General features: G+C 38.9%; 1 long non-coding RNA gene across 2 annotated transcripts in view; it reads left to right on the top strand.

Annotated features, from left to right (window-relative positions):
* Positions 1-705: 705 nt before the first annotated feature.
* The window catches only part of LOC127537685 (uncharacterized), a 28,729-nt gene continuing 13,636 nt past the window's right edge, over positions 706-15,798 (top strand). The window contains exons 1-5 of one of the 2 annotated variants that reach the window (XR_007947478.1): positions 706-1,258; positions 2,136-2,236; positions 5,696-5,763; positions 5,875-6,007; positions 14,894-15,031. This is a non-coding gene — a long non-coding RNA (uncharacterized LOC127537685). Of the gene's footprint in view, positions 1,259-2,135; positions 2,237-5,695; positions 5,764-5,874; positions 6,008-14,893; positions 15,781-15,798 lie in introns of those variants that run through there. The other variant, XR_007947477.1, reaches the window with a different exon arrangement.

Genomic DNA, 15,798 nt, shown 5'->3' with positions numbered 1-15,798 from the left:
CAGCAGGAGCTGAGCCTCGCAGCAGGTCACAGACTACAGTCGTCTCTATCTAAAATTGAACGCGACGGGATTCGATCAGCCGACCTTAAAGTCTTAAGCGGGTAGTTTTAAACACTCGGCCACCGACAAGATGAAGTTGTGAGTGGACACAAATGGACTGCGTGAGCGATTACGTCACAGTCTGTGTCTGTCACTTGACTTCATGTTTCCACGTTTCGACCTGCATTTATTCCACAGGTTTACTTTTGTTCCAGTGAAAATTATCCATCAGCAGATAATTTGCACTGTAACAAAAGTAAGTCTGCACCCAGTTAATGGCAAACGTGAGTGGAGCTGTTGAAGGCAAGACAAGTGACTGTGACTGTGGAAGATGCTGGACGCTGGTTTCAGGTGGAGCTGAAGTGTCAGTGTGTGATCCACCGTCACCTAGAGAATCAGCAAAATTCATGTGCTTCCAAAAGCGTGGTTAGTTTACGTGACTGATGTGTGATGAGATCCATAAAAGTGTAGAAATAGAAAAAGCTCTTATTGTGGTAATAGCTGCAATCGTGATTTCATGAAGCATTTTCAACAAGTGATTGAGCTCCATTTCAGAAACAGTCAGAACCGCTGGATGTTTCCGGATAAGTAAATATTGATTTTAAAAAAGAATAAATAAAATAAAGAACTAATAAAATGATTTTAAAAAAAAAAAAAAAAGGGATGTTTAGAGGGTGGTGAGTATGCATACCTCACAGGCGTGACACCTATTACAATGTGAAGTTCCCCGTTTCCGCCAGCCACCTACTCCTCCGGGCTGGGAGCTGGCCATTCTCCGTACAGCCCAGAGTTGGCCAGTGTTTGTCCAATTCCCTTGTGACATGAATTGGCCCACTGGCACTTTATTTCAGTGATAATGTATGCTGGTGTGGTAGCAGAACTTCACCTGCAATAGATCACGCCGACCTCTAAATTTTCCTAATGCAGTCCAGCGGTATATATAGTCAACTGACCGGATGTTGGCCTCACTCATGGTGTTCACATATTTTTTGGAGGCATTTCCATGTGTGACACAATCTCCCAGGGAAACCTGACCACCCCACGGTGGTTTGACATTTCTATTTGCTTTAGTTTTCGTGTGAGCGGCTGGATTAGTTTAGTCTGAGGCTGCCCCTTGGAATTGTGGGTAATGCATATCTAATCTTCTGTATATATCTATGGTCAGCTTGTCTGGTAGCATCTCTGGCTGCTGTTGACCTTGTTTTTGGAGTAAGACACGGTAAGAAGATAAATGCTTCTCACCAGTATCGTTTTTTTTTGTTGTACGTTAAGTCAGCGACTTGTGAAGAGTTGTGTTTTGTCTTGTTTGAGCAGGTGATCCAGACGCGTTAGCTAGCTAAGCGGCTAAGTTAGCTAGCGGGCTAATTTACACTGGTGGCTAACTTACCGTTGAACACCCGTGTAAGTTGCTGCCTCAGCTCTCTCTCATGATTAGAATGAACTTCTCAATCTGTATTTCTCTGCTGTGTATTTTAGCTTTGAAAAAAGTTATTTCACTTTAAGGTTAGCTAAAACCCGTTCAGCTGCACTGAAGTTTAACATTCAGCTGGTTTGAATTAAACTGCTCTGAACTTAACATTGTGCAACATTACCTCTCTGAATCTCCATAATTTCATTAAATTCCTTCTCTCTTCCACTGCTCAAGTTCAATCCAGTATATAAAGTGACAATAATAGTGAGTAAACTAACAACCAGCCATTGTATTTAATAATTATTGCGTATATTTGTAGTAAAACATGAGTTAAATCATCTTACTTTTGGATCTAGAACTGCACAAGCCCTTCATATTCAGGCATCTGACGAGTTCAACTTCCCTTTTTATGTGAGGATGAAGCAAAAATCTGAGTTCACAAAGAAAATTGTTTATAATTTGCGATACCTGTTATCTCTGACTGAGGCTTTAGTTTTTGTTGAGCCGATTGACACGTCGAAACTTTGTTCGGGAAGATTTCTCAGTAGCTCAGAGGACAGGCTGCTTTTTACACAACCTCGTAAGAGAATGTGTGTCAGTGCTTTCAGCAGAATTTAGAAGCAGCTGTGAGGTTGAACATTTCAGAGGCTATCAGTGTGTTTGTTTGTGGTCTTTCTGTTTCTAGGTGGAAGCTGAATTAGTGAGGATGACTCCTGCTCCTGTCATCTCTAAGCTCCTCACACATCTTTACCTGCACGTGAGGAAAATCCCTCCTGTAGAATGCAGGTATGTTTGTCATTATTATGAAAAGATGTTGACTGGTGACCTGTCAGAAACCCATCATACAGAGTCGGTCAAAATAATGTTTAGACATATCAGGAAAAGTAAAACTTGCATAAATATTTCAATACCAAATTAATTCAGACATCTCAAGATTAATAAAGGTTATCTTTGGCCTCTACAATTACAAGAGGTGCTCAAAGTGGAGGCCACTGGCTTCCAGACATTTCTGTTGTGTTGTAGACCAGTGGTTCTCAACCTTGTTCCTCAGGACCCACTGTCCTGCATGTTTTAGATGCTTCCCTGCTCCAACACACCTGATTCAAATGATCAGCTCGTCATCAAGCCTCTGCAGAAGCCTGATGACGAGCTGATCATTTGAATCAGGTGTGTTGGAGCAGGGAAGCACCTAAAACATGCAGGACAGTGGGTCCTGAGGAACAGGGTTGAGAACCACTGTTGTAGACGTCACCCGCTGATGCTCCATTCATGAGGGTAATGCCATCTGTTGGGAAAACATGGTACAACAGGACACAGAGTTATGGTGATTTGATGAAAGTACTGATACAAATGAAATATTTATTTAAAAAAAAATCTTTTACTGGTGTGTGCATGCATTATTTTGGCTGACTGAAATTAATGAGAACAAAACTTTCATTTAATTGTTGCTCTGAAAGCTTCTTCAGTGAAAACCGGCTGGCGTTCTGCTTTGAAACAAACTGCTGTTGAGGTCTGTGTTTTGAGGTTTAACTATGGAGGTATTTCAGGTGCAAAATGTTTGAACACCTGCAACATCGAATTTGTAGTTGTGTACATTGAATTTGTATGTGTATCAGCAAATATGATTTCCCACACTATGAGTTGTGTACTTAAATAAAAATAATTTCTTGTATGTGTCGATTTTTTTTTTTCTTCCCACAAACACAACACAAAAATACACATTCACAAAATCGTAATTACAGGTGCACAAATCCTTGTCTCCAAGTCGCATATTTCAACACTGACACGCTCACATTTTGCACCTATTGTTGCAGCACACTAAGTGCAAAACATACTTGTGCACCTGTATTGTACGAAGTGAAGCTGAGGTGAGAATTTGAATATGTGCAAATCTGAATGTGAACTTGTGCAATAAGTATGTGACATAATTTACCACGAAAATAGCTGTGTCCTCTAACACACGAACACACATTGCTACTTCCAACCACTCGAATCCTCCCCACGAGTCACACATTCGGTTTTCTGCAGGTGCAAATCAGAAATCGTACTTCCGGTCCCGCTGAAATATTTGGTGCAAAGCTACAAAACGATCCGATCTGTGTATAAATTCTATGCTCTGAGATCGACAGACTTTTCGGCCAGTCAGAGAGACGCTTTGCCCGCCCAGCCAATCGGAGGTTTTTATTCCATCCGAGGTCGCTTTACCGACTTCCGGGTGTGGAATTTCACGATGGAGAGAGTGTAGGCTTTGATTTCAATGTACTAAGAGGAATGGATAAGTTGTTTGAGTCATTGGGAAATGCGCATTATAGAGATTAGAGCAGACCAGCCGTCCAAAACAAGAACTGCCTACACTCTCTCCATCGTGAAATTCCACACCGGGAAGTCGGTAAAGCGACCTCGGATTGAATAAAAGCCTCTGATTGGCTGGGCGGGCAAAGCGTCTCTCTGACTGGCCGAAAAGTCTGTCGATCTCAGAGCGTAGAATTTATACACACATTTGCACATATTCAAATTCTCACTTCAACTTCACTTTGTACAATACAGGTGCACAAGTATGTTTTGCACTTAGTGTGCTGCAACAATAGGTGCAAAATGTGAGCGTGTCAGTGTTGAAATATGTGACTTGTAGAGGAGGATTTGTGCACCTGTAAATATGATTTGTGCACCTGTAATTACGGTTTTGTGAATGTGTATTTTTGTGTTGTATTTGTGGGAAGAAAAAAAATCGACACATACAAGAAATTATTTTACAAGTACACAACTCATAGAGTGTGGGAAATCATATTTGCTGATACACATACAAATTCAATGTACACAACTACAAATTCGATGTTACAGGTGCTCAAACACAGTGTTTCCCCTCCTATATGACCGACGAGGCGGGCCGCCTCGCTGGTGTAGGCCACCGCCTCATTACAATTTTGCCGACATTGCCGCCTCACTGGTCCGCACCAAAAAAAAAGTAATGCCAAATATTAGAAAGCATTGACACATGAGTCCGGTATATTCGCCGCTGAAATCAACAAGTCAGAATGGCAGCCTTTTCTCGCCGTGAGTGAAGACAGCAAGGCACATCCCCATTGGTCGGTAACACTCAGTTCTCGTATGACATCCCGCGAGTTCGTGTTTCAAATGTCGGTCGTTCCGATTGGCGAACAACGAGCATGGCCGTCAAGAAGCGGCAGCGCTCCATCGTTTCGTTTCTCGGGGCTAAAAGCAGGTGTGTATCACAGACATATGTCAAATTAAGTATCAAAACTATCGCATGTCATCAAAATAAAGTGAGCAACGCAGTGTAGGCATCGATCTCGCTTCCTTTACCGAGTTTGCTTACTGTTTTGTTGTCCGCGGCGATACGAATTGACAGTGACTGCAAAAATGGCTCCCGTTAAAACATTTAGGCACGACAAAACCAGTTCTCACGAACGAGACAAATGATTTCAACGGAATATAAAGTTCCTAGTTTCTTTTGATAAAATGATTTATAGAGTGCCCGAAATTATATCATTCAATGGCAAAACAAATTCTGTGTTCAAATTCTAGTTCTGTGTTCAAAAAGGTAACAGTTTTGAAAACAGAACTAACTCCTTCAGAAAACCAGTTGTTAACCCAGAGTTGAAGTTTTCTTTCACATTTTTAAGTAAAATGAAGGTCATGACAACCTTTTTATTATAAATAAAAATGAAGTGGGAATTTGGTACCTAACATGTAGTTGCTTTTAGAAAAAAAGTAAAAGTCACCACTTGATTCCAGATTCAAGTCCTTTGTCGTCTTTTTCAAATTTGTAATAAGAACTGATGTGGCATTTTGGAATGGCTTGTGGAAATCTGACCAGAATATAATAGACTGGACTAGTTGACATGTTTTGATCGCAAGGACAGGTGAGTTTATATTTGTCTATTTGTCTGTTTATATTTTCTCCCTATCACTAATTTTTAGAAAAGAAACATGAAAATTTTATTTAATTTAGTTTTTGGAAATGGCTACAGATGCAACAAAATGTGCTCCAAATTGTGCCAGAATGCCCCATTTTGCATCTTGATTTTCAAAATTTTGCCCCCGGACCCCCCCAGTTGCTTCGCGCCTCTGGCGCGACCCACCACCTCACAGGCGTTTCAACCCAGGGGAAACACTGAAACATTTTGCACCTGAAATACCTCCATATTTTACCCCACAGTTTCTGAGTGAACTGATAGTTTTTTGTTTGTTTTTTTCCTGATCAATGTGGCCCCGTGACCCTAGTGAGGATAAAGCGGTGTATAGAGGATGGATGGATGGATTGATGATCAATGTGAACGTTATAATTGATGGTAACGTTTACCGATCATATAATCTGCATGACAATATAACAGTATAACATTATGACCGCCTGTCTAATACTGTGTTGTTCCCTTTATGCTGCTAAAACTCCTCTGACCCAGTGGTTCATCAGGACCTCTGAGGATGTCCTGTGGGTTGCAGAGCGGGTCCTACCTAGATCAGGCTGATCCTGGACCATCTCATAGATGCTCAATCAGACTGAGGGGTTGTGTGTCCTGCAGTGTTTCGGTGGTGGTACGTGTCAAACATCCACATGAACGTCAAGGTTTCCCAGCAGAACGTTTCATTAGAACAAGATGATGGATGCTGTTGTCTTCAGCTGTCAATGGTCAGAATGTTGTGGCTGATCGGTGGATCTGTCTGCCTTTACTCTGACATCCAGAGTTACACAAAAGTGTAGTATGTGTGCAATGCAGAAGAGATTTACTTTACTGTATGCAGTTTTCGTGGTCCCATCGGAGAAAATCATATCCATGTACAGATTTGTATTAATTCCCAACACGGTCTCACAAGGATTCGTGAAACTGTCACGTAAATTAATCTATGGTTACGTGCGCACCAACACGGTTTCTCATATTTTACGTGTTGCTCACAACGAAATTCAAACCAATGTATTTCAAGCGGAGGACTTTTCATGCCACTCAGAACGTATTTCAAACGAATATTTTTTATGTAAAAGCGTTGCGAATCCAACGCTATATTTTGCATTACATCGTCCCATATATATAATGTGATGCCTTTATTTTTGCTGCAGGATTTGGGTATTTGAGATTAAAAAACGTTAGTGTTTGTTTGTTTGCAAAGGGGTTTGATTTTGTTTTCATATCTGAATCTTAATCACACCTGAATAGAACGTTTAATTAATCAAATATTCCTCGTGTGTCATGTTTCTCCTCGGTCAGATTTAAGCGAGTTACGTAGGGCATTTTGAATCGGTATATTTTTAATGTAAAAGCATTGCGAATCCAACGCTATATTTTGCATTCGCAGGGGCCGGCAATTAGATGTGGCTTCGGGCCAAAATTTGTGTAAACATTATTCGGTCGTTTGACCGACGGGCCGGTGCGCTGGTATTTATTAAATAATTTTGATGAGTGGGTATCCGATACCTTTATAGCTCAGCACGTTAAGCAGGTGACTCATGTACAAGAGCTGGTCTCGGACGCGGGTTGATTCTGGTCTGCTTTATTATAATATTTTGGAAGTTTTTCATACACAAATGCAGATTTCTAAACGGACTGCTGTAAAACTTTTTAACATGATTGAAGATATCAAACTCATGGACAACTCCTAACCCATTGGACATTCATGCGGACAGACTTCTGTTTCAATTTAAAAAAACAAAACAAAACAAAACAAAACGTGCAGCACTTCAGCACCTTTCTTCTTCGGTGGTGTCTGTGTAAAACAATGTCCAACATGCAAACAGCACACCTAGCGCCATGAAGCACAAAATGCAGGTGTAAATCAATGGGGTGCTGAACATAGTAATATTCATAGCGGAAATAATAGATAATAATAATAATGATAGGTAATAGAATATTCTGAAATTAAGCTCGACTGTAGACAGGTATTTTGCAAACACTGTAAACACACACACACACACACACACACACACACACACACTAATATATGTTAGAGAAGCAGATAATGGCAGTAAAGTCAATTATTTTAATAATTTGAAGAGACAATATATGATTACGCTATATATACATATATAAACAAAATACTGACTAATGAACACATATTTCTGTATAAAACTATATATATATATATATATATATATATATATATATTTATATATACGGTATATATATAATATCATTTTCTGACATATCTTTTTTAATATATATGTATGAATTATATTGATAGTCTATATGTGATTTATATAATAATTTTCTCTGATATATAACTTATCTATTACATATATATATATATATATATATGTGTGTGTGTGTGTGAATGATGTTGATACTCCATCTATGATTTATATGTATTCATTTTCTCTGATATATAACTTCTATCTATTATTTTATAGAAAATATGTGTTCATTAGTCAGTATTTTGTTTATATATGTGTATATAGCGTAATCATATATTGTCTCTTCAAATTATTAAAATAATTGATTTTGCTGCCATTATCTGCTTCTCTAACATATATTAGTGTGTGTGTGTTTACAGTGTTTGCAAAATACCTGTCTACAGTTGAGCTTAATATCAGAATATTCTATTACTGTTAATCCCACTATGAATATTAAAATACGCCGAACCATTTGTCCTGTATCATAGCTACATGTATGACGTTTGCAGCAAAAAAAATTTAAAAACGCGTGAAAATCAGTTTAATATTCAGAGTTAAGATGGATTAAATGCGCTGTCAAACAGCGCTGAGTGGAGCGGATGACCGGACCAAGATGGCGGCCCCACCACTCATCAGCCCCAATAGGCAGTAGCGGTGGATGCGGCGTCTACTCTTTATTATGTCTATGGTGCTGAATGCTCTGGGAGCAAGTCTGCAGTGAAAACACTTTTGAAGGGGTCAAGGGTCACTAAATCAAGGTTCAAAGGTTCAAGGGTTCACTTTATTGTCGTATCATTCCACATTCCACACCTGAAAAGGTATCTTAAATCTAGGCTCAACACTGACCAGCTGCTCTTTAAAAGCCTACGAAACAAAGTCACAGGACAGCTGAGAAAAGCACAAGCTGACTTTTTTCTAGAAATGATACAACAGGCCAAAGGGAACAGTAAACTGATATGGAGATGTATTGATAAACTATCTGGGAAAGAGCAGACTAGAAAAGGAACCATTGAACTTGATGTAAACTCTCAAAATAGTGGAGCATCTGCTCCTGCTATACAAACAACTGTAAAGGACAGCTTGAAGGTTGCAAATATGTTTAATGAGTATTTTATCACCTCCATCTCAGAGCTATGTGGTCCCTCTAACATCGAGGCACCAACAACATCACTATCAGCCTCTGTAGGGTCTGTAGCTTGTGGTTTTACTAGAGGGTCACTTCCCTCTCTGTTGGATGTTCTAAATTTAGAATATGTGAATGAAGAAAAGGTCAGCAAAGTTATTTTGTCACTCTCTAATTCCAGAGTTAAGGATTCATGGGGACTTGACCCGTTGTTTGTAAAGAAATATAAAGATGTTTTAGCAGCACCACTTGTGCATATAACAAATCAGTCTTTCAGCGAAGGTGTTTTTCCCTCCTCTCTTAAAACAGCAATTGTAACACCTATTTTCAAGTCAGGTCGCAGAAAGGATATTAAGAACTACAGACCCATTAGTATACTGCCTGCGGTCTCTAAAGTTATTGAAAAAATTGTTGCAGAACAGCTGATTGAGCACCTTGATAATAGCAATATTTTACATCCCATGCAATTTGGTTTTCGTTCAAAACACTCTACAGACACCGCATGTTATTTCCTCGAGGTGATCAAATCCAGTCTTGATAAGGGAGGGGTAGTTGGGGCCATTTTCCTGGATCTTCGTAAGGCATTCGATACAGTGAACCACTCTGTGCTGCTGAAAAAACTGCAAAATTTTAACCTTTCCGCAAACACTATCAGTTGGTTTCAGTCATATCTAGCAAATCGTAAGAATAAATGACAAAACTTCGCCGTTCACAACCTGTTTTACAGGTGTGCCCCAAGGGTCTATTCTGGGGCCGTTACTCTTCAGTCTGTACATCAATGACCTACCTTCCATCTGTGATGATGTGGAGGTCTTGATGTATGCTGATGACACGGTTTTCTTTGCACACGGCTCTGATGCAAATTCTGTCGCATCTAAGCTTTCAGTGACAATGGGAAAAGCACTTGAATGGCTTAAAGTCATGCCTTACGTTGAACATAGATAAAACCGTTACAATGTATTTCTCCAACAAGCAAAATCTAAATGTCCCCCCAAATATCTATGCCGGTAGTCACATGATCAAAAACGTAGAGGAAGTAAAATACTTAGGTGTTATATTGGATCGTACGATTAATTTTAAAAAGCACGTCAAAAAGATCTGTCAGGTTCTAAAATTTAACATTGTGAACTTCCAGCACATTAGGAGCTCTTTGTCGCTGGAAGCTGCAAAAACTTATTTCAATGCTATAATTATATCCCATATGTTGTATTGTATGTCATCATGGTCTCAAGCTAAATTGACAGTTCTAAACCCTCTTAGGGCACTACATAATCAGGCCTTGAAAATCCTAGATAAAAAGCCCCGGCGGTACCACCATTGCAACATATTGGAAAAATATAAAATTTTAAGCTTTGACAACCTGATCAGGTATATATCCGCCTGGTACATAAAATCTTACATGACGCAGCACCACCCCCTCTAAAGACCTATGTACAGCTACGCTCTCAACTAACCAGTAGAGTGCTTAGGTCGGCGTCCAGGGGTGACTGCCACATTCCCAAAAGAAAGTCTGCCTTCTCTCAGTCAGCCTTTTCTTACAAAGCCATCAAGGAATGGAATGGGCTGCCTGATAATTTTAAGAACATGGCAGATTTCCACAGCTTTTCTCGGGCTGTTAAAAACTGGCTGTTTGATCATCAGTCCTGTTCGCATTAATAATACCAGACGGGTATTTGGCCATCAGATGATACCCTCGTGGATACCATCTGATGGCTGCCAGACTACCAGACTATCAGTGTAAAAATAGTACAGTGTGTATTTACAGTACCAATCTGGTATAGAGCTATCAGATGCTACCCTCGTCGGTACCATCTGATAGCTACCACTTTTAGGATCTACGAAACTATTGTTTCGCATACAACTCTGCACTTTAACTTTGTACTTTTGCACTCTGTTTTTGTCATTTAAATGCACTTTAAATATATTGTAATTGGTTTGAAAACAGTCTTCCTCGTTATACTTTTGCATTTTGATAATTGTTCTATAAACCAACAACGTTGCATACATATTTGTAAATATTTTAAGATTGATTTTGATTTTGTTTTGCATTAAGGTAATGCGTTTTATATGCGTTGTTTTAAATAATGAATGTTTTTTATTGACCAAGGACTACAGATGGAAATTAGCTTGAAGCTAAATCTGGTGCAACCATCTTTTTAATGTAACTGCACGCTGTCCTTTTACAAATAAACTTGAAACTAACTATTTGCACATGAAACAATATGAAATTTGACCCTGGTCCCAGTATCAGCCATCAAAAAAATATAAAAACACTCTCCTAAAGACAATATAAGTATAAAGAGACACACTAATATATACAAATCTGCAACATAGATATATGTGCAGTGAACCAACAGTTTGTGCAATATTTAGTAGGTAAATGAATAAAGAGCCTAGTCCAGTAGTGCAGTGTGTGTATGAATGTGTGTATGCTTGTGTGTGTATGTGGGGATGTGTGCATGCATGTGTATTTGCGGGGGAGAGGTGGTGGTGATATGAAAACAGAGTCTACACGGACCTGTTCAGTAGCCCGACAGCTTCGCGGAAGAAGACTTCAAATGAAGGAGACATTTTGTGCAACAAGTATCATAAAAGTCATTCCCAGTGGAATTCAAGTCTGATATTGTGTGGGACTGTTCAGAGCAGTCACATGAAGCACTGTATCTGTTTTCAAGGGTCTAGCCCCACGGGAACCCGCGTTTTTCAGCAGTGAGGCCTGCTAGCAGTGATGCAGCCTGAGGCCTTCAGACATGTAAAAAAAATTCCTGCTCGGTCATTTTTGGGTCTAGTGACACCAAATCGTACACGCTCCTAGTAGACCACCTCCTGACCTTGCATATTTTTTTTTCAGAGAGTTTACTCAAAAGGGGCTCGATCATGGCCCTGTTTCTTACTCTACGGTTAACCCTTTAATGTCCAAATGCTTCAAAATGGGCTAAAAAGGTCAAAATCTCGCACAATCCTAAACCAATTTGGACCAAACTGCACAGGTTCTATATACAGAGGCTAATGTGAACGCTCATGCACGTTTCAGACCTCCAGGGGCCCTGAAGAAGGAATGAGGGCCAAAAAAACACGTTTTTTCATAAATGTCCCTCTTTTGCTCTCATTTCACTTCTGTTACACTCAGAGAGCTGAAACCTGGGATCTGGTACCTCTGAAACATCTAAAATCTAAATCCACTGGAACTGTTTTGCTAGCCCCTCCCAAACCGGAAGTAGCTCCAGGAACGACCTAGAGACTTGTGCTTCAAATCAATTGTTCACCAAGGTCACCTGAATCACCCCTAAAAGTTTCAGCTCATTTGATGCAAAAATGACCGATTTGTGGGGCTTCATAGTCCAAAAATGTCAAACTTTGACCCTGCGCCAGGGGTCACAGGAAGGTCACAGAGACACCAAACCAGCACAGTTCAGCTCCAAATATAGCCTAGTATAACATACTAAAAGATCAGCCCCAGGGTCCCAGTAGAAAAATCTGACCAAGTGTTCATGTTGGAAAATCAGGTCTTGTCAGATTTTTAAACCCTGAGAGCCTTCTGCCAGTGGAATTAGACCCTCACCCTCATTTTTTACCCAAACGGGACGAAATCTTAACCACAAGTACTAGGGCCCCCGGTGAGTCGGTATGTACAATTTCAGCCTCCTAGGTCAACAGGGGGCCAGATGGTACCATGTTGAAGTTTGGAGAATGGAGAACACACCTACTCAGTCAAATATTAGGTACCATCTGGCCCCCTGTTGACCTAGGAGGCTGAAATTGTACATACTGACTCACCGGGGGTGAGTGGTCCGCTCCACTCAGCGCTGTTTGACAGCGCATTTAATCCATCTTAACTCTGAATATTAAACTGATTTTCACGCGTTTTTTAATTTTTTTTGCTGCAAGCGTCATACATGTAGCTATGATACAGGACAAATGGTTCGGCGTATTTTAATATTCATAGTGGGATTAACAGTAATAGAATATTCTGATATTAAGCTCGACTGTAGACAGGTATTTTGCAAACACTGTAAACACACACACACTAATATATGTTAGAGAAGCAGATAATGGCAGCAAAATCAATTATTTTAATAATTTGAAGAGACAATATGATTACGCTATATACACATATATAAACAAAATACTGACTAATGAACACATATTTTTCTATAAAACAATAGATAGAAGTTGTATATCAGAGAAAATGAATATATATATAAATCATAGATGGAGTATCAACATCATTCACACACACACACACACACACACACACACACACACACACACACACACACACACACACACACACACACACACACACACACACACACACACACATATATATATATGTAATAGATAAGTTATATATCAGAGAAAATTATTATATAAATCACATATAGACTATCAATATAATTCATACATATATATTAAAAAAGATATGTCAGAAAATGATATTTTATATATATATATATATATATATATATATATATATAGTTTTATACAGAAATGTGTTCATTAGTCAGTATTTTGTTTATATATGTATATATAGCGTAATCATATATTGTCTCTTCAAATTATTAAAATAATTGACTTTACTGCCATTATCTGCTTATCTAACATATATTAGTGTGTGTGTGTGTGTTTACAGTGTTTGCAAAATACCTGTCTACAGTCGAGCTTAATTTCAGAATATTCTATTACCTATCATTATTATTATTATCTATTATTTCCGCTATGAATACTACTATGTTCAGCACCCCATTGATTTACACCTGCATTTTGTGCTTCATGGCGCTAGGTGTGCTGTTTGCATGTTGGACATTGTTTTACACAGACACCACCGAAGAAGAAAGGTGCCGAAGTGCTGCACGTTTTGTTTTGTTTTGTTTTTTTAAATTGAAACAGAAGTCTGTCCGCATGAATGTCCAGTGGGTTAGGAGTTGTCCATGAGTTTGATATCTTCAATCATGTTAAAAAGTTTTACAGCAGTCCGTTTAAAAATCTGCATTTGTGTATGAAAAACTTCCAAAATATTATAATAAAGCAGACCGTAATCGAACCCGCGTCCGAGACCAGCTCTTGTACATGAGTCACCTGCTTAACGTGCTGAGCTATACAGGCATCGGATACTCACTCATCAAAATTATTTAATAAATACCAGCGCACCGGCCCGTCGGTCAAACGACCGAATAATGTTTACACAAATTTTGGCCCGAAGCCACATCTAATTGCCGGCCCCTGCGAATGCAAAATATAGCGTTGGATTCGCAATGCTTTTACATTAAAAATATAATATACCGATTCAAAATGCCCTACGTAACTCGCTTAAATCTGACCGAGGAGAAACATGACACACGAGGAATATTTGATTAATTAAACGTTCTATTCAGGTGTGATTAAGATTCAGATATGAAAAAAAATCAAACCCGTTTGCAAACAAACACTAACGTTTTTTAATCTCAAATACCCAAATCCTGCAGCAAAAATAAAGGCATCACATTATATATATGGGACGATGTAATGCAAAATATAGCGTTGGATTCGCAACGCTTTTACATAAAAAATATTCGTTTGAAATACGTTCTGAGTGGCATGAAAAGTCCTCCGCTTGAAAAACATTGGTTTGAATTTCGTTGTGAGCAACACGTAAAATATGAGAAACCGTGTTGGTGCGCACGTAACCATAGATTAATTTACGTGACAGTTTCACGAATCCTTGTGAGACCGGGTTGCAATTCCAGGTCTGGTTCAGTAAAGATTCTAATAATGACTACATCAGATAATTCTTTGTCGCAGCTGGAATTTTGCAGACTGAGAGATGATTGAGAAGGTTTGCAGTTTTTTTAGCAAAATATGTTAGAATAGAAGATCTTGATTGTTATTGTACATGAAATTATCTGCAAACCAGCAAAGTGCATCAATCTGAGGTATCTAAAAATAAATAAGTCAAGAAAAATGCTTCTGAAGCCAATAACAAACAGAATATTTTGAGGGAATATTCTAAAAAGGAAAGAAAAGCTCCATTCTCACTCCTCTCAGGATGAACTGTCATTAAAATTGACTTTAAATTTCACTTCAACACGAGATAAAAACATTTACTGATGTTGTCCAGCTTTAATAAAGTTCATGCTACTTTTATAAAATGATGAAAGTGAATAAATTGTATTTCCGTGATCTGTGTTTGATTTCTGTCGTTTCTCCTGTCGTCCAGATGTTCAGAGGGAGATGATGCCACATCTGGTCCAGCCGATGGAAGGTCTTGAAGTTCTCTGTGGATGGTCCTCTCACTGGATTTAAGGTTCAGATGCTCAGGAACAAACTGAGCCGATTATTAAATGTTGCTACGAAGGTATCGCTGTTTTTCTTTGTGAATGCAAAGTGCTCCAACTGAAACTCGAATTAGAACTTAGAAGTAAATCCTTCCATCTGAAAGGATCTAGTTGCATTAATAACCTCAGAACGTTCTAATTTTTATTCCAGTCCTGGTTGGAAATAGAATCTCTGTATTGATTCAGGTAAAAACTGAACTTCACAGCATGTTGGAGCAAAACAAGCAGATGAAAAGTGTGATGGTGTTGGATTGTCAGACCGTAATGTTGCAGCTCAAAGCAGCTTTTCTATCTCACTTCATTCTGACATTCAGCTCTGAATCAACAGCAGATCCAGTTGATGGTGATCCATGCTGTGGAAGTCTCACGTCTCCTCATTTAAATACACTGTTTATTCACCAACACTTTATTTAATTAAAGTCCCATTTAGTTTTTTTTGAGGAATGTGATGTTTTAATTTCTCTGTGAATAACTGCAGTCTGGTGGAACAGCTGGAGTTGTAACATCTGTCCTGATATTGATCATGAAGTATTGATCAGAATACTTGTGGTTAGCCGTCATCCCCGAAGTTTTACATTAAAAAATCTTTACTTGTGTTGTGAACTTTGGTAAGAAGCAGAAACTTTAGTGTTGCCAAGGATATGAGTGTTAAATTCTGTCCATGTTTCCATTTTGGAATGCAGTCCAGCAGATGAATTTGTTTTTACTGACAGCTACCATTCAGTCTGAGATATTAAGAATAAATAAATGGGCATGATGTGGAAATGAACAGATTTTATTTTTATTT

The sequence above is a fragment of the Acanthochromis polyacanthus genome, chromosome 16, assembly GCF_021347895.1.
Source record: "Acanthochromis polyacanthus isolate Apoly-LR-REF ecotype Palm Island chromosome 16, KAUST_Apoly_ChrSc, whole genome shotgun sequence".
Lineage (NCBI taxonomy): Eukaryota > Metazoa > Chordata > Actinopteri > Pomacentridae > Acanthochromis > Acanthochromis polyacanthus.
Note: the sequence above shows the minus strand (reverse complement) of the source record. Positions and strands in the feature narration are given on the sequence as shown.